Source organism: Scyliorhinus canicula, chromosome 17 (assembly GCF_902713615.1).
Source record: "Scyliorhinus canicula chromosome 17, sScyCan1.1, whole genome shotgun sequence".
Taxonomy (NCBI): domain Eukaryota; kingdom Metazoa; phylum Chordata; class Chondrichthyes; order Carcharhiniformes; family Scyliorhinidae; genus Scyliorhinus; species Scyliorhinus canicula.
Genome location: NC_052162.1, coordinates 112,983,228 through 113,001,658, shown reverse-complemented (window position 1 = coordinate 113,001,658; position 18,431 = coordinate 112,983,228). Strand labels below are relative to the sequence as shown.

The 18,431-nt window shown below is 49.9% G+C and overlaps 1 protein-coding gene across 1 annotated transcript in view; it reads left to right on the top strand.

Annotated features, from left to right (window-relative positions):
- The first annotated feature begins 4,535 nt into the window (after positions 1-4,535).
- Positions 4,536-18,431, top strand: part of LOC119952179 (zinc finger protein 239-like) — a 52,636-nt gene continuing 38,740 nt past the window's right edge. The window contains exon 1 of the mRNA XM_038775783.1: positions 4,536-4,809. The gene's annotated coding sequence lies outside the window, so the exon portion shown is untranslated. The remainder of the gene's footprint in view (positions 4,810-18,431) is intronic.

Below are 18,431 nucleotides of genomic sequence, written 5' to 3'. Positions count from 1 at the left end.
TTGGCTATAAATTTTTGCTCGGCGATTCTGCATTGTTGCGCATCCTGAAGGCTGCCTTGGAGAACACTTAGCCGAAGATCAGAGGCTGAACGCCCTTGACTGCTGAAGTGTTCCCCCACTGGAAGGGAACATTCCTGCCTGGCGATTGTCAAGGGCATTCACCATTCACCTGAGGAAGGAGCAGTGCTCCGAAAGCTAGTGATTTGAAACAAACCTGTCGGACTTTAACCTGGTGTTGTAAGAGTGCTTACTGTGCTCACCGCAGTCCAATGCCGGCATCTCCACATCATGATATCACTACACCATTGATGAGTGAAGGAAACCTGTTATTTCTGATAGGTAAAAGGATCATTGATTCAGCCATTTTGTTATAAATACTAAAGCCCAGTTCAAAAATCATTTTAAAATGGATCACATTATAGTACTGCAAAAATGATCAAACATAACCTCAGTTACGGGCAGCACGGTGGCCTAGTGGTTAGCACAACCGCTTCACGGCGCTGAGGTCCCAGGTTCGATCCCGACTCTGGGTCACTGTCCGTGTGGAGTTTGCACATTCTCCCCGTGTCTGCGTGGGTTTCGCCCCCACAACCCAAAAATGTGCAGAGTAGGTGGATTGGCCACACTAAATTGCCCCTTAATTGGAAAAAATAATTGGGTAATCTAAATTTAAAAAAAAAAACATAACCTCAGTTTGCAAAAGCACATAGCTTGCAGAAATAAAAGCACAGCATTTGAAACATTTGCAGTCGAACTAGAAGCAAATACAACATTTCTACTGAGGCTCAAATTGACATTCTAGTTCATATGAACTCTCCATTGTTCAAAAGAAAGGAATTGCAGAGTTCAGCACATACCAGTTCAATGATAAAAGCAGAGTTTGCATTCCAATGCACATTTAAGAATTCCACATGCAACATTTATATTAACTTTAAAGTTCAACAAAATAATGTTGCATATTGAAGACTGACAACCCAATCATCAAATCAAATGTATTAGAAACTCACCCAAACCAATCAGCATGTTTCAGGGCTAGGGACAGATTAGCTCAGATTGATAACAAATTCCTTAAAAATAGAGGTCTGGGCAGCCATTTTTCATTCCGGAATCACTCTATACTGTTTGGTGACTATCCAGTATCTTTATTTCGTATTTCTTTTCTAACTCTAAGTCCGCGCAAGCTGTTTTGCTTTGAGCAAGAAACCATTACTGTACTTTCAAAGTTCAAGTCGTTTGTACGCTACTAAGTTTAATTATATCTCGGAAAAGTGTTCTGCTGACAGGGGCTTTCTTGAGAACATTTGATTTGCAACCACAAGAAGATTTCAAACTCTCAATTATAATCAATAGACACCCAATAAAGATTTCATTTCGCATCCGAGACGTGTAGTGCAAATTTCTACTTAGGTGTATACGAGACTACACTTAACCACGGGTAGATTTCAACAATGAGACAGTGAGGGAGAACTTTATTTCAGCTGATGACCTGGAATTCACTACCTAGTGGTGCAAGTTGAGACGATAAAATTATTTGAAACTGAACTTGGAAGGGCACGTTAAAGAAATAAACTTGCAGGGGAATGGTGATATTGAGGGGGAATGGGACTGGCTGGGTTGTTCTACAGAGTCGGCATAGACTCAAGTGACTGAATAGACTCCTGTGCTGTAATGGAATAGAGAACTTATTCACAGAAGAAATAATAATAAATGGCTTAACCCTCTTAATTGCAACACGGTAGCACAGTGGTTAGCACTGTCACTTCACGCGCCAGGGTCCCATGTTCAATTCCTGGCTTGGGTCACTGACTATGCGGAGTCTGCACATTCTCCTCGTGTCCGCGTGGGTTTCCTCCGGGTGCTCCAGTTTCCTCCCACAAGTTCCGAAAGACGTGGTATTAGGTCATTTAGACATTCTGAATTCTTCCTCCGTGTACCCCTCCAGGCGCCGGAATGTGGCGGCTAGAGGCTTTTCACAGTAACTTCATTGCAGTGTTAATTTAAGCCTACTTGCGACAATAAACTTTATTTAAAAATATTGTGAATACTGAGAAAGAGACCATCCTTTTAGCCAGACAAATAACTGTGTCAAGTTGAGGGAACAAAGGATGTCAATGGGCGCTTTGTCCAGCCACGTTGCACTCAAGTGAGAGCACAACATGGCTGGAGAATCTCAGGAGGGGCTTCCAGCGAGCCTCATGAGATTCTTCGAAGTCCCACGAGACACCGGAGTCGGAACTCCACCCCAAATAGGCCTAACCAAACGCTGCTCTCGGAAGTAGGTCGTAAACCTACTTAAGACCTACTCACGCAAGATCCACCGGCCTCCCTCGATTCTTTGGCCTCCCCAGGGAGGCTGCCGCCAGGCGCCGATCAGTGCTGGTCCACACAAACGTGGACCAGGTGGACCGGCACCTGAGGGAGTCTCCCGGGCCGTCGGAGACCTCTGGGTGGTCAGGGTAAGTGCAGGGTGGCTCCCTGGCCCTCCCTCTGGAACATGGGCATCTTGGCACTGCCACCCTAACACTGCCAAGGTGGCACTGCCAAGCCAGCAGGCGAATTGCCTGGGTGCCAGTGCAAGGGTGCTCCAGTGCCAGGGTGGCACTGCCAAGGGCCGGGGGGCCATGCCCATACAATGAGGGTGATGGGGTACTTTGAAGGGTGGGAGAGTGCAGGGCAGGTACATAGGGGCCTCTGAAGGTTGGAGGGGTGATGGGTGCAGGTCCTGGAAGGGAGGGTGTGCTGAATGGGAGCTTGGGGGGTGGGGCCTGAAGAGGGGGGATCCCCAGGGACTCCACAGCAGGGAGTCATCACTTGGAGGGTGTGGGGTAGTGCCCATGTGTGTGAGGTGTGACATTGCCCATGGGTGTGGGGGATCCACAAGCTCACTTGGAGTTCGGGGGATCCTTTCAAAATGGCGGCCCGATCTCTGAGTTCAGCTCCCCGGGGTAGGTGTCACCTGTACAAGTCTGGGCTAAACCGGTGAGTAACTCCCCAGGGCCCAAAAAAGTGACTAAGTGTTATTTAATAGCAGTGGGAAACTCGCCGGCAGAGCTGGCAGGAAACATCATGAAAAACCCACCACAAATTAACTTCTAAGTTTTGGGGGAGAATCGTGCCCAATGGGCTGGATTCTCCGCAGCCCCGTGCCGAAATCGGGTTTGGCATGGGGCGGAGAATCCACTTTTACGACAGGATTGGGCCCGGCACTGCTTCCTCGATTATCCGGTCCCAGAATTGCTTGCGTGCCATTTATGCGCTGTGGCTGGGGGGGCATTGCCAGAGGCCCTCCCAGCGACGCTCCGGTCCCGATGGCGTTGTTCTAACCACGTCTGGCTGGTCGGGACTCAGTCCGCGGCCACCCAGTGGGGTGGGGGGGGGGGGGGGGGGGATCAAATAAGGCGGGGGGAGGGTCATATGTGCGGTCGGGCATCGATCGGGCGAGACGGATCAAGCGGCGCGGGTCAGATCATTGGGACCTTCTTTGTCGGTTCAGGTCCGCCGGCTGAGTCTGCCATCTTGTTCGGCTTGGCCGCTGTAGGCCGTCACCGTGCACATGCACAAACTCGCAACCGGAAGTGCCTGGGCTGAAGCTGCGAACTGAAGTTACTATTAAGCTATTGTGCTGGTACTGTAGGAACAGCTGGTTTTCAAACAGTCGTACCAGGTTGGCTTCAGCAGTCACAGGTGAACTGCTGAACTCTGGGGCCCTGCCAGCCTTCAAGGTAGGTGAATAGTTGTAAATCTTTTTCAGGAAAGTCTGGCGTGAAACGGATTACGCCGGAGTGGGGCCATTGGCCCATTATTGGAGAATCCAGCCCATGGTCTTTGAGAGAGAGAGACTTGGGACAACCTTTGCAGAGTTTGCACCCTCCCTGGATTGACTTCCTTTCCCTTCAGTTGCTGTCAGTCCCCAATGTCCCCCCAGAATGAGATAAGAAATGGAAAAGGGCAGCAGGGTAGCATGGTGGTTAGCATAAATGCTTCACAGCTCCAGGATCCCAGGTTCGATTCCCGGCTGGGTCACTGTCTGTGTGGAGTCTGCACGTCCTCCCCCTGTGTGCGTGGGTTTCCTCCGGGTGCTCCGGTTTCCTCCCACAGTCCAAAGATGTGCGGGTTAGGTGGATTGGCCATGCTAAATTGCCCGTAGTGTCCTAATAAAAGTAAGGTTAAGGGGGGGGTTGTTGGGTTACGGGTATAGGGTGGATATGTGGGTTTGAGTAGGGTGATCATGGCTCGGCACAACATTGAGGGCCGAAGGGCCTGTTCTGTGCTGTACTGTTCTATGTTCTAAAGGGGAGACATTGATTTGCTCCCAGATGTTGTCCAGAGGAGGAAGTTTTAGTCTGAAACTCATTGTCCAACCTCCATTGTGACATCACAAAGGAGCCCCGCCTGGATCAGCCAATAGGATTCATTCTGCTCCATGGTGACGTCTTCGGGCTCCAGTGCGCAGGCCCGGCGCGCAGACATGGGAGCCCCGCCCCCACCCGTTGTTCCCCTCCCCCTCCTGCAGACAATGTTTCCAGGCAACCGGCTGACCGCTCCGGACAGAGCGGGATCCCGACCTCCCCAGCCCCGACCCAAGACTGCGCATGTTCAAGGGGCGGGTAATGTGCGCATGTGCGGGGAAAGCCCTTTCCCCCTTGACCTGCACACAAAGGTACTGACCAATGGGAAACCGGAGGGACCGGAAGGACTCTTCTTCACCGACCAATCAGAGTTCCCTCATTGTCTGAATGTGGCAGTCTGGCATTGAGTTTGTTAACCTGCTGCTGTGTATGAATGAAGATTGAGCTTCCTTCTGTCTCTGTGAGTAAAACACTTTCTTTTCTCCCCCTTTCCATTTCTTTTCTCATTCTGACCTTCAATTGGTCACTTGCAGCAACTGAAGGGAAAGGAACTGAATCCAGGGAGGGTGCAGACTCTGCAAAGCTTGGCCCAGCTCTCTCTCTCTCTCTCTTAAAGACATTGACATCCTTTGTTCCCTCAGCTTGACACATTTATTTGTCTGGCTAAAAGGATGGTCTCTTTCCGAATGTTCACAATTAAAGGGCTGGTTTCTCCAGGAGATGGCTGACATTTAATGGGACAGTAAATTAATATCAGACAGAGACATGTCTAGTGTTATATGGTACAGGTTAGATAAATTATTTATGATTCTGCAATAAAGTACATTTATTGTTATTTCTAGTCTTCTAATATTATACTGTTGCTATGTTATATATTTCTAGTCATCCCACAAAAGGCTTTCTACTCCCTCTCTGAAGCTCAAAATTCAACGCCCTTATACCACTTGTGAGCATTGCCATTGTCGGTCTGAGATATAACAATTGAATCCACTCTATATAATCCTCAGAACCTCACAGCGTATGCACCAGATAATTCCACTCAACTCGAGCAAAAGCTTTCTCTGCATCGAAGGAGATCAGCAGCCCATCCAATGCATATTTCCGAAAAGCCTGAATATCATTCAGCAACCTTCCAACATTGTTACTGGAAAATCTTCCCCTTGTAAACCCAGTCTGATCCTCCTGCACAGTTGTGTACACTCCCAATGAGATAGGGACGACACACCCAGAGTGAGGTACATCGAAGAGTGAGTTTGGGAGCTGAGAATTTGAAGCTCGGTGGGATTTCGAGGCAAGGTGGGAGGAAGTGCTTTTTACTCCTTGATTTGTCACAGTCAAATTTCCAGTGAGTGGCCTTGCCCTGCTGCAGGTGACTACAAGGGAGAGGGCTGATTGGTAAGTCACAGTCAAGGCAGGTAAGTCCTTCACATTGGGAGCGGAGCTGAGCGGGAGAAATCTGGAGTGCTGTCTATGCAGGTAAGTGATACTCTGTGTGTGTCTCCCTCTCTGTGTCTCTGAGCAGGAGAAATCTGGAATGCAGTCTGGGAAGCTAAGCAGTATTTCATAGATTATCATAGAATTTACAGTGCAGAAGGAGGCCATTTGGCCCATTGAGTCTGCACTGGCTCTTGGAAAGAGCACCCAACCCGAGGTTAACACCTCCACCCTATCCCCATAAACCAGTAACCCCACCCAACACTAAGGGCAATTTTGGACACTAAGAGCAGTTTATCATGGCCAATCCACCTAACCTGCACATCTTTGGACTGTGGGAGGAAACCGGAGCACCCGGAGGAAACCCACGCACACACGGGGAGGATGTGCAGACTCCACACAGACAGTGACCCAAGCCGCAATCGAACCTGGGACCCTGGAGCTGTGAAGCAATTGTGCTATCCACAATGCTACCGTGCTGTGTCTCTGAGTGGGAGAACTCTGACGTGCAGGCTGGGAAGTTAAGTGGTATTTGTGTCTGTGTCTGTTTTCGATTATTGGGGAACTGAGAAGTGATGTCACAGTAAAGCTGTGACCCGATTGGCTGGTGGGGAATCTGCATTAAATTTGAGAAAAAAAATTGCAAAAACAAATTTTAATTAATTAATTAACTAGGTAGAGGAGTAACTAAACCTGAAGGTGGAGATTAGTATTTAGCATTTAATTTTACAGTAGATATCTAGTACCAGGGACCATATAGTTAATTGTATCTTAATCTAATAATAATTTATAAGTATTTATTTTAAATTAATTAACTAGTGCTTAAATGTCACTCAGTGGGGTGCAGTGCTCCAACTGTGAGATGTGAGAGACAGTAACTCTTCCAGCGGTCCGGTCAACCACGACAACTGGAAGTGTAACCAATGGAAGCTCCTCACAGACCGTGTGGTTCGGTTGGAGCAGCAGTTGGATGCACTTAGGAGCATGCAGGTGGTGGAACATGTCATAGATAGGAGTTCAAGAGATGTGGTCACACCCAGGGTGCAGGCAGACCGCTAGAAAGGGCAGGCAGTCAGTGCAGGAATCCCCTGTGGCAGTCCCCCTCTCTAACAAGTATACCGTTTTGGATACTGTTGAGGGGCATAGACTATCGGGGGAGAAACAACAGCAGCCAAAACAGTGGCACCACAACTGGCTCTGATGCTCAGCAGGGGAGGACAAAGTGCAGGCGAGTGATAGCTATAGGGGACTCTATAGCAAGGGGCACAGATAGTCGTTTATGTGGATGTGAAAGAGACTTCAGGATGGTATGTTGCCTCCTTGGTGCCCCAGGGTCAACAATGCCTCTGAATGAACACAGGACATCCTGAAGGGGCAGGGTGAACAGCCAGAGGTCGTAGCACACATAGGTACTAACGGCATAGGCAGGAAGAGGGATGAAGTCCTGTAGAAGCAGTTCAGGGCGTTACGGCAGTAAACTAAAAAGCAGGCCATCTAGGATTGTAATCTCAGGATTACTTTCTGTGCCACGTGCCAGTAAGGCTAGAAATAGGAGCACAGTAAGAAGTCTTATAACGCCATGTTTGTTTCAAACACTAGCTTTCGGAGCACTGCTCCTTCCTCAGGTGAATGAAGAGGTATGTTCCAGAAACACATATGTGGACAAATTCAAAGATGCCAGACAATGCTTAGAATGCGAGCATTTGCAGGTAATTAAGACGCTGCGACAACGAATGAATGGACATCGCGCGACAATCACCAGGCAGAAATGTTCCCTTCCAAGCGGGGAACACTTCAGCAGTCAAGGGCATTCAGCCTCTGATCTTCGGGTAAGCGTTCTCCAAGGCGGCCTTCAGGATGCGCAACAACGCAGAATCGCCGAGCAGAAACTTATAGCCAAGTTCTGCACACATGAGTGCGTCCTCAACTGGGATCTTGGATTCGTGTTGCTTTACATTCACCCCCCACTATCTGGCCTGGGCTTGCGAAATCCTACCAACCGTCCTGGCTTGAGACAATTCACACCTCTTTAACCTGGGGTTACCCCTATCTCTGGATCTGTAAACACTTAATTACCTGCAAATGCTCGCATTCTAAGCATTGTCTGGCATCTTTGAATTTGTCTATATATATATATATTTGTGGAACATACCTCTTCGTTCACCTGAGGAAGGAGCTGCACTCCGAAAGCTAGTGATTTGAAACAAACCTGTTGGACTTTAACCTGGTGTTGTAAGACTTCTTACTGTGCTCACCCCAGTCCAACGCCGGCATCTCCACATCATAGAAATAGGAGGATAGTGCAGCTAAATATGTGGCGAAACTGGTGGTGGTGTAGGAGGGAGGGTTTCAGATTTCTGGACCATTGGGATCTCTTCCGGGGCAGGTGGGACCTGTACAAGGAGGACGGGTTGAATCTAAACTGGAGAGACACCAATGTCGTGGCTGGGAGGTTTTCTAGAGTCACTGTCATTCGGGAGGATTTAAACCAGTATGGCAGGGGGGTGGAACCAGAGCGTGAGCTTAGAAGGTGTAATAAATGAAGGGAAAATAGAGAACAAAAATAAGAGAACAGTACATCACCCTGTCTGCTCAAACGCAGTGGCCTAAAGTGTATTTGTTTCAACGCCAGAAGTATAGCGGGTATGGAGATGAACTTAGAGCATTGATTAGTACTTGGAACTACGTCGCTGTGGCTATCATAGAAACATGGTTAAAGGAAGGGCAGGATTAGCAGCTGAACGTTGGAGGATATAGATGCTTCAGGAGAGATAGAGGGGGATGTAAAAGGGGTGGGGGGTTAACGTTACTGGCTGAGGAGAATATTGTAGCCGTACTGCGGGAGGACATGTGGAGGGCTCATACAATGAGGCAATCTGGGTGGAGCTCAAGAACAGGAAGGAGGCAATCACAATGTTGGGGATTTATTATAGGCCCCCCAACTGTCAGCAAGAGATAGAGGAGCAGATAGGTAGAGAGATTTTGGAGAGGTGGAAAAGTAACAGGGTTGTTGTTGTGGAGGATTTTAACTTCCCCTATATTGACTGGGAATCACTTGGTGCTACTGGCTTCAATGGGGCAGAGTTTGTAAGGTGTATCCAGGAAGCCTTCTTGATGCAATATGTAGATCGCCCAACTAGGGAAGGAGCAGTCCTGGATCTGGTATTGGGGAATGAGCCTGGGCAGGTGGTTGAGGTTTCAGTAAGGGAACATTTTGGGAGTAGTGACCACAATTCCATAAGTTTTAGAGTAAGTTTTGGAGAAGGATGAGGGTTACCCTCACCTTAATGTGCTAAATAGGGAAAGACAAATTATGATAACATTGGCCAGGAATTAAAGAACCTGGATTGGTGCGACTGTTGGAGGGTACATCAACATTGGACATGTGGGAGTCTTTCAAGTGACAGTTGATCAGTATTCAGGAAAGTCCTGAGAGAACAAAGGATAAGTATGGGATATATAGGGAGCCTTGGATAACGAGGGATATTGTGAACCTCGTCAAAAAGAAAAAGGAGGCTTTTGTATGGTTTAGAAGGGTGGAGACAGTCAAAACCCCTGAGGAGTATAGAGAAAGTAGGAAGGTACTTGAGCAGGAAATTAGGAGGGCTCATGAAAAGTCCTTGGCAAGTGGGATTAAGGTGAATCCCAAAGCTTTTTATTCACATGTAAAAAGCAAGGGGGTGGCCAGGGAAAGGATTGGACCACTTAAGGACACTGGGGGGGAATCTATGTGCTGAGCCAGAGGAAATGGGCGAGGTACAAAATGAATACTTTGCATCAGTGTTCACCAAAGAAATGGACTTTGTGGAAATGATTCTTGGATCGGGTGTGTGGATAGTCTGGGTCATGTTGACATCAAAACGGAGGTGGTATTGGGTGTCTTAAAAGACATTAAGGCAGATAAATCCCGGGTGGGATTTACCCCAGAATACTGAGGGAACCAAGGTAGAAAATAGCTGGGGCCTTGACTGACATCTTTGCATCATCATTGGCTACAGGTGAGATCCCAGAGGACTGGAGAATAGCTAATGTGGTACTGCTGTTGAAGAAAGGTAGCAGGGATAATCCTCGAAACTAGAGGTCGGTGAGCCTCCTGTCGGTAATGGGTAAATTATTGGAGAGAATTCTCAGGGACAAGATTTATACCCATTCGGAAACAAATCGACTCATCAGTGATGAGCAAGATGGTTTTGTGAAGGGGAGGTCGTGCCTCACTAACTTGCTTGCGTCTTTTGAGGAGGTAACAAAGATTTTTTTTTTTTAAACTTAGACTACCCAATTAATTTTTTCCAATTAAGGGGCAATTTAGTGTGGCCAATCCACCTAACCTGCACATCTTTGGGTTGTGGGAGCGAAACCCACGCAGACACGGGGAGAATGTGCAAACTCCACACGGACAGTGACCCAGAGCCGGGATCGAACCTGGGACCTTGGCGCCGTGAGGCGGCAGTGCTACTCACTGTGCCACCGTGCTGCCTGAGGAGGTAACAAAGATAGATAGAACAGTACAGCACAGAACAGGCCCTTCGGCCCTCGATGTTGTGCCGAGCAATGATCACCCAACTCAAACCCACGTATCCACCCTATACCCGTAACCCAACAATCCCCCCCAACCTTACTTTTTAGGACACTACGGGCAATTTAGCCTGGCCAATCCACCTAACCCGCACATCTTTGGACTGTGGGAGGAAACCGGAGCACCCGGAGGAAACCCACGCAAACAGGGGGAGGACGTGCAGACTCCGCACAGATTGATAATTGATAGATGACTGATGAGGGGAGGGCGGTAGATGTTGTTTACATGGACTTCAATAAAGCCTTTGACAAGCTGCCACATGGCAAACTGGTACAAAAGGTGAAGTCACACGGGATCAGAGGGGAGGTGGTAAGATGGATACAGAACTGGCTCGGTCACAGAAGGCAGAGGGTAGCAGTAGAAGGATGTTTTTCTGAATGGAAGGTTGTGACTAGTGGTGTTCCACAGGGATCTGTGCTGGGGCCTCTGTTGTTTGTGGTGTACATGAATGATTTGAGGAAAATGTAAGTGGTCTGATTGATAAATTTGCGGATGACATCAAGGCTAGTGGAGTGGCAGTTGATTTTTTAAAATATTTTTTTATTCTCCTTTTTCACATTTGCTCCCAAATCTACACCCAACAATAAACAATAATCAGTAACGAATGTAATGTCAATCTCCATATCAATAACAGCGATCCCATCCTCCCACCAAACCCCCAAACAGCAGCCCGCATGTTAACAGAAACAAATGACAAAGAGGAATCAGGAATCACCCATAGTCACCATTAACACGCACAGTCCCCCTCCCCCCAACCCCCCTAACGTTCAATGTGCATTTCCAATTCTCGAAAGTGCATAATGAATAACTTCCCCCCCCCCCCCCCCCCCTCCCCCACCCCCCCGCAACGCTCACACACACCTTCTAATTCCTCAAAGAGCCGGCTCATCCTTTCCCTTGCGGTGCGCTCTTTACACCACCTTCAGCTGTAACAGCCCCAACCTCGCACACGAGGTGGAGGCGTTCACTCTCCGTAGCACCTCACACCAGAACCCCTCCTCCGTACCCCCTCCCAACTCTTCCTCCCACTTTGCCTTGACCCCTTCTAGCAGTGCCGCCTTCTCCTCCAAAATAGCCCCGTAAACCGCCGATACTACCCCCTTCTCCAGTTCCCCTGTCGTCAGCACCTCCTCCAGCAATGTGGAAGCCGGCTCTACTGGGAAGCTCAGTATCTCCTTTCTGGCAAAGTCTCGAACCTGCATGTATCTAAACATTTCTCCCTGCTCCAGCCCATACTTCACTCCCAGCTCCTTCAATCCTGCAAACCGACCCCCCAAGAAACAAATCTTTTCATGTCCTAATTCCTTTCTCCTCCCATCTCCGAAAATTTCCATCCCACTTCCCTGGCTCAAATCTATGGTTAGTGGCAGATAGTGTTGAGGATTGTCAGAGGATACAGCAGGACATGGATAGATTGGAGATTTGGGCAGAGAAGTGGCAAATGGAGTTGAATCCAGACAAATGTGAGGTAATGCATTTTGGTAGGTCTAACATAGAGGGAAAATGTACCATAAATGGCAAACCTCTTGGGGATATAGAAAGTCAGAGATCTGGGTGTGCATGTCCGCAGGTCTTTGAAAGTGGCAACACAAGGCAGCACGATGGCGCAGTGAATTAGCCCTGCTGCCTTATGGTGCCGAGGTCCCAGGTTCGATCCCGACTCTGGTCACTGTCCGTGTGGAGTTTGCACATTCTCCCCGTGTTTGCGTGGGTTTCGCCCCCACAACCCAAAGATGTGCAGGCTAGATGAATTGGCGACGCTAAATTGCCCCTTAAATGGAAAAAAATAATTGGGTACGCTAAATTTATTTTTTTAAAAAGGAAGAAAGTGGTACACAAGTGGACAAGGTAGTGAAGATAGCATACGGAATCCTTGCCTTCATTGGACGGGGCATCGAGTATAAAACCTGGCAAGTCATGCTGCATTTGGAATATTGCGCACAATTCTGGCCGCCACACTATCAGAAGGATGTGGAGGCTTTGGAGAGGGTGCAGAGGAGGATTACCAGAATATTGCCTGGTCTGGAGGGTGTTAGCTATGCGGAGAGGCTGAATAGACTCGGACTGTTTTTATTAGAACGATGGAGGTTGAGGGGCGTCCTGACGGAGGTCTACAAGATTATGAGGGGCATAGATAGAGTGGATGGGCAGGCACTCTTTCCCAGGGTGGAGGGGTCAGTTACTAGGGGCCATAGGTTTAAGGTCCATGGGGCAAAGTTTAGAGGAGATATGTGAGGCAGGTTTTGTTACACAGAGGGTGCCTGGAACATGCTGCCAGGGGAGGTTGTGGAAGCTAATAAATTAACGGTGTTCAAAAGGCATCTCGATGGTATGACCGGTACAGACTTGGAGGGCCGAAGGGTCTGTTCCATATTGTTCTTTGTTTTACTTTTAGTTTTCTTAAGTTTTATTTGAGTCATTTGGAAAGGTGCCTGCAGAAATAGGGACAAACACATTTGGGCAAAGCTGAAAAAAGTTGCCAAAAGAAGTGAGAAGACAAATTTTGAAAATGGTGTTTGATTAATCTTTTATCTGGAAATAAAGTTAGGTAAAGGAAACACAGTTGTGCACAATTAAGAACGTTTGTTCCAACACCTTTGAGAGCAGAGAGGTTAACCCTTTCCACTGACAGCACGGTGATGATTTCAACTGAAGACATTTTGTCTTTTAAAGATTTGGCCTCATCCCATTTCTTAACTTTGAAGAAAAAGTGTTTGAGAACAGGTGATATAGGAGTTATCACCAAACTGATTGCAAGTTCCTGTTCTTCAATCTCTTATCTACAAATGCATTATGTGAATAGTAAATTGGACAGTAAAGTTCCTCCAGCATTCCAGTGGTTAGCATGCTGCCTCACAGAGACAGGGAGTCGCATTCGATTGTCTCTGTGGAGTTTGCTCGTTCATCCCGTGTCTGTGTTTGGTTCCCTCCCGGATGCTCCGGTTTCCTCCCGCAGTCCAAAGACGTGCAGGTTAGTTGGACTGGCCATGCTAAATTGCCCTTAGTGTCCAAAGATGTACAGGTTAGATGGGGTTATGGGGTGGGGGAGTGGGCTTCGAGATGGTGGTCTTTCGGAGGGTCACTGCCAACTGAATGGGCTGAATGGTCTCCTGTAGGGATTTTGTGGATTTGATATTTCACAAATTCCATGATTCCATTATCCTCCCAAACACCTATGGTCGCCATTTTAAATACTTCCCTCTTGTCGCAAAAAGTTTGTTTACAGGTGCAGCAAGTAATTAAGAAGGGAAATGGAATTTTGTCCTCCATTGCTAGAGGGGTGAAGTTTAAAAACAGGGAGGTTATGTTGCGGCTGTGTGGGGTGCAGTTGAGGCCACATCTGGAATACTGTGTATATCTTTGGTCTCCTTACTTGAGAAAGGATGCACTGGCACTGGAGAGGGTGCAGGGGAGATTCACTAGGTTGATTCCGGAGTTGAGAGGATTGTCTTATGAATTGGGATTGGGGCAGCACGGTAGCATTGTGGATAGCACAATCGCTTAACAGCTCCAGGGTCCCAGGTTCGATTCCGGCTTGGGTCACTGTCTGTGCGGAGTCTGCACATCCTCCCCGTGTGTGCGTGGGTTTCCTCTGGGTGCTCCGGTTTCCTCCCACAGTCCAAAGATGTGCAGGTTAGGTGGATTGGCCATGATAAATTGCCCGTAGTGTCCAAAATTGCCCTTAGTGTTGGGTGGGGTTATGGGGATAGGGTGGAGGTGTTAACCTTGGGTAGGGTGCTCTTTCCAGGAGCCGGTGCAGACTCGATGGGCCGAATGGCCTCCTTCTGCACTGTAAATTCTATGATCTAAGAGATACTAAGTAGACTGGGACTGTACTCATTGGAATTCATAAGAATGAGGGGGGATGGTATAGAAACATGTAAAATTCTGAAGGGAATTGAATAGGATAGAAGCTGGGAGGTTGTTTCCACTGGCCGTTGAAACTAGAAATTTTTTTATTTTTAAAATGTTTTTTATTGGGTTTTTAATATATGGTATATTTACAGATGTACACATAAAGAAACTGAAAAGAGATAAGTGAACCTGGAAGTTTGACCTCATTCATTGTTTTTAAGGCAAAGGTAGGTACATTTTTGAACAGTAAAGGGATTAAGGGTTATGGTGAGCGGGCGGGTAGGTGGAGCTGAGTCCACAAAAGATCAGCCATGATCTAATTGAATGGCGGAGCAGGCTCGAGGGGCCAGATGGCCTACTCCTGCTCCCAGTTCTTATGTTGTCGGATTGATGTCCGCCGGCCTTCCTGCCAAACCCACCTGATGAAGGAGCCATGCTCCGAAAACTCGTGATTACGAGTAAACCTGTTGGAATTTAACCTTGTGTTATATATATCCATATATATATATATATATAAATATATGGGGCTGGTTTAGCACAGTGGACTAAATAGCTGGCTTGTAATGCTTGTAATACAATGCCAGCAGCGTGGGTTCAATTCCCGTACTGCCTCCCCGAACAGGCGCCTAAATGTGGCGACTAGGGGCTTTTCACAGTAACTTCTTTGAAGCAATGTGACAATCAGCGATTATTAATAATATATATTTTAAAATAAATTTAGAGTACCCAATTCGTTTCTTCCAATTAAGGGGCAATTTAGCATGGCCAATCCACCTAACCTACACATCTTTGGGTTATGGGGCAAAACCCACGCAAACGGGGAGAAGGTGTAAACTCCACGTGGGACAGTGACCCAGAGCCGGGATCGAACCTGGGACCTCTCCATACAGAAGTTTCACCCATGCTGTGAACCCTGCTCTAAACCCGAACCCCTCCAGTATCTCTATGAGGTACTTCCACTCGTCTCTGTCGACGGCCTTTTCTGCGTCTAGGGAGATGATCACCTCTTATGTTCTCACCCTGGGTGGGGTCATTTTCACGTTTAGCAGACGCCTGATGTTCAGTGTTTGCTGTCTATCCTTGACAAAGCCTGTCTGGTCTTCTGCCACCACCTCTGGTGCAGAGTTGTCCAGTCGCCTGGCTCGGATTTTGGCCAGTATTTTCACGCCTACATTGAGTAGCGAGATGGTTCTGTAAGACCCGCATTCGATCAGGTCTGTGCCTCAGGCATCAGTGATATTGAGGCTTGTGCCTGCGTTGACGGCAGGGCTTCCCTTGTTAGCGAGTCTGTGAACATCTCCCATGAGTGCGGGGCCAGTGCTGTCATGAATTCTTTGTAGAAGTCCGCCAGGAATCCATCTGGTCCCAGTGCCTTCTCTGCCTACATGAAGTTGATGATCGACATAACTTCTCCCAGTTCTGATGGTGCTTCCAGCCCCCGCTCCCTATCCTCCCCCACGACGGGCTTGTCCAGTCCATCGAGGAACTGCTTCATCCTCGAGTCCCCCTCAGAAGGCTCGGAGGTCTCCAGCCCCCAGTCGAAGACTTTTCCTGGCTTTGAGACTGGACTGCCTTTGTTGTCCCTAATCTGAGCGACTTCCTTCCTGGCTGCCTGCTTTCTCAGCTGGTGAGGCAGGCGGCTGGCTTTGCCTCTGTGTTCATAGAAGGTTCCCCCGTGTCTGGGCGGAGTTGGTGCACTGCTTTCCTCGTGGAGAGCAGGTCAAAGTCCATTTGTAGGATTCTCAGGGAATTTGGCCGGTTTTCACTGGAACGAAAAGGGTTGAGGGGTGACCTGATAGTCCACAAAGTTATGTGGGGCATGGATAGTCATAGAACATAGAACATAGAACGATACAGCGCAGTACAGGCCCTTCGGCCCTCGATGTTGCACCGACATGGAAAAAAAAACTAAAGGCCATCTAACCTACACTATGCCCTTATCACCCATATGCTTATCCAATAAACGTTTAAATGCCCTCAATGTTGGCGAGTTCACTACTGTTGCAGGTAGGGCATTCCACGGCCTCACCACTCTTTGTGTAAAAAACCCACCTCTGTCCTATATCTATTACCCCTCAATTTAAGGCTATGTCCCCTCGTGCTAGCCACCTCCATCCGCGGGAGAAGGCTCTCGCTGTCCACCCTATCTAACCCTCTGATCATTTTGTATGCCTCTATTAAGTCACCTCTTAACCTTCTTCTCTCTAACGAAAACAACCTCAAGTCCATCAGCCTTTCCTCATAAGATTTTCCCTCCATACCAGGCAACATCCTGGTAAATCTCCTCTGCACCCGTTCCAAAGCTTCCACGTCCTTCCAAAAATGAGGCGACCAGAACTGTACGCAATACTCCAAATGCGGCCGTACTAGAGTTTTGTACAACTGCAACATGACCTCATGGCTCCGGAACTCAATCCCTCTACCAATAAAGGCCAACACACCATAGGCCTTCTTCACAACCCTATCAACCTGGGTGGCAACTTTCAGGGATCTATGTACATGGACACCGAGATCCCTCTGCTCATCCACACTACCAAGAATTTTACCATTAGCCAAATATTCCGCATTCCTGTTACAGTAGTCCCCCTTTATAACGCGGGTGTTGGGGTCCAAGACCCCAACCCGCGTTGTATCCGAGCCGCGGATATCCATGATGGGGGTTTTAAATTTATTTAAAAATCTATGCTAGCGCTTCCCCTTGTGAGTCTGCGGGGGGAGAGGTCAGACCCCCGTAGACTCACAATGGGAAGCGCTAGCATAGATTTTTAAATAAATTTAAAACCCCCATCGTGGATCCAATTAAAATTTCAGCGGCCGGCTCACTTTGATCCGGAGAGGGAAGCTGCTCTCACTGAAATCAGCCGGCCGCTGAAATTGACACTGCCCGCTGCTCTCTCCCTCCAATCCAACTTTTAAGTTTTAATGTTTCTGATTGGAGGGAGAGAGCAGCCGGCAGTGTCAATTTCTTTTTTTTTTTCCTCCGGCTCGCCCCCTCTCCCCCCACATCCTCCAACTAGACCCCTCTCCCCCCACACCCTCCGGCTCGCCCCCTCTCCCCCCCCAACACCCTCCAGCTCGCCCCCTCTCCCCCCACATCCTCCAACTAGACCCCTCTCCCCCAACACCCTCCGGCTCGCCCCCTCTCCCCCCATACCCTCCGGCTCGCCCCCTCTCCCCCCCAACACCCTCCGGCTCGCCCCTTCTCCCCGCACACCCTCCGGCTCGCCCCCTCTCCCCCCCCCCCCCCCCCCAACACCCTCCGGCTCGCCCCCTCTCCCCCCACACCCTCCGGTTCGCCCCCTCTCCCCCCACATCCTCCAACTAGACCCCTCTCCCCCCCCCACACCCTCCGGCTCGCCCCCTCTCCCCCAACACCCACTGGGCTCTGTCTCCTCCTCTCCCCACCCCCCCATCCCACCCACCTCACACCCTCCGGCTAGCCCCCTCTCCCCCACAATATCCAACTAGCACCCACCCCCACACCCTCCGGCTCGCCCCCTCTCCCCCACACCCTCCTCTCCCCACAGCGTCCAGCTCGCCCCCTCTCCCCCCACACCCTCCGGCTCGCTCCCCCCCCCTCTCCTCCCCCGTCCCCCAACACCCGCAGGGGGGTCCCCCCCACACCCGCCCCCCCTCCTCTCCCCCCACACCCGCCCCCCCTCCTCTCCCCCCCACACCCGCCCCCTCCTCTCCCCCCACACCCGCCCCCCTCCTCTCCCCCCACACCCGCCCCCCTCCTCTCCCCCCCCCACCCCCCCCCCTCCCTCCCCCCCCCCTCCCCCCACACCCGCCCCCCCTCCTCTCCCCCAACACCCCCCCCCCCTCTCCCCCCCCCAACACCCGCCCCCCCTCCTCTCCCCCCCAACACCCGCCCCCCCTCTTCTCCCCCCCCAACACCCCCCCCCCTCTTCTCCCCCCAACACCCGCCCCCCTCTCTCCCCCACACCCGCCCCCCCTCTTCTCCCCCCCCCAACACCCGCCCCCCTCTTCTCCCCCCCCAACACCCGCCCCCCCCCTCTTCTCCCCCCAACACCCCGCCCCCCTCTCTCCCCCCTCCCCCCCCCCCCCTCTTCTCCCCCCAACACCCGCCCCCCCTCTTCTCCCCCCAACACCCGCCCCCCTCTTCTCCCCCCCCAACACCCCCCCCCCTCTTCTCCCCCCCAACCCCCCCCCCCCTCTTCTCCCCCCCAACACCCGCCCCCCCTCTTCTCCCCCCC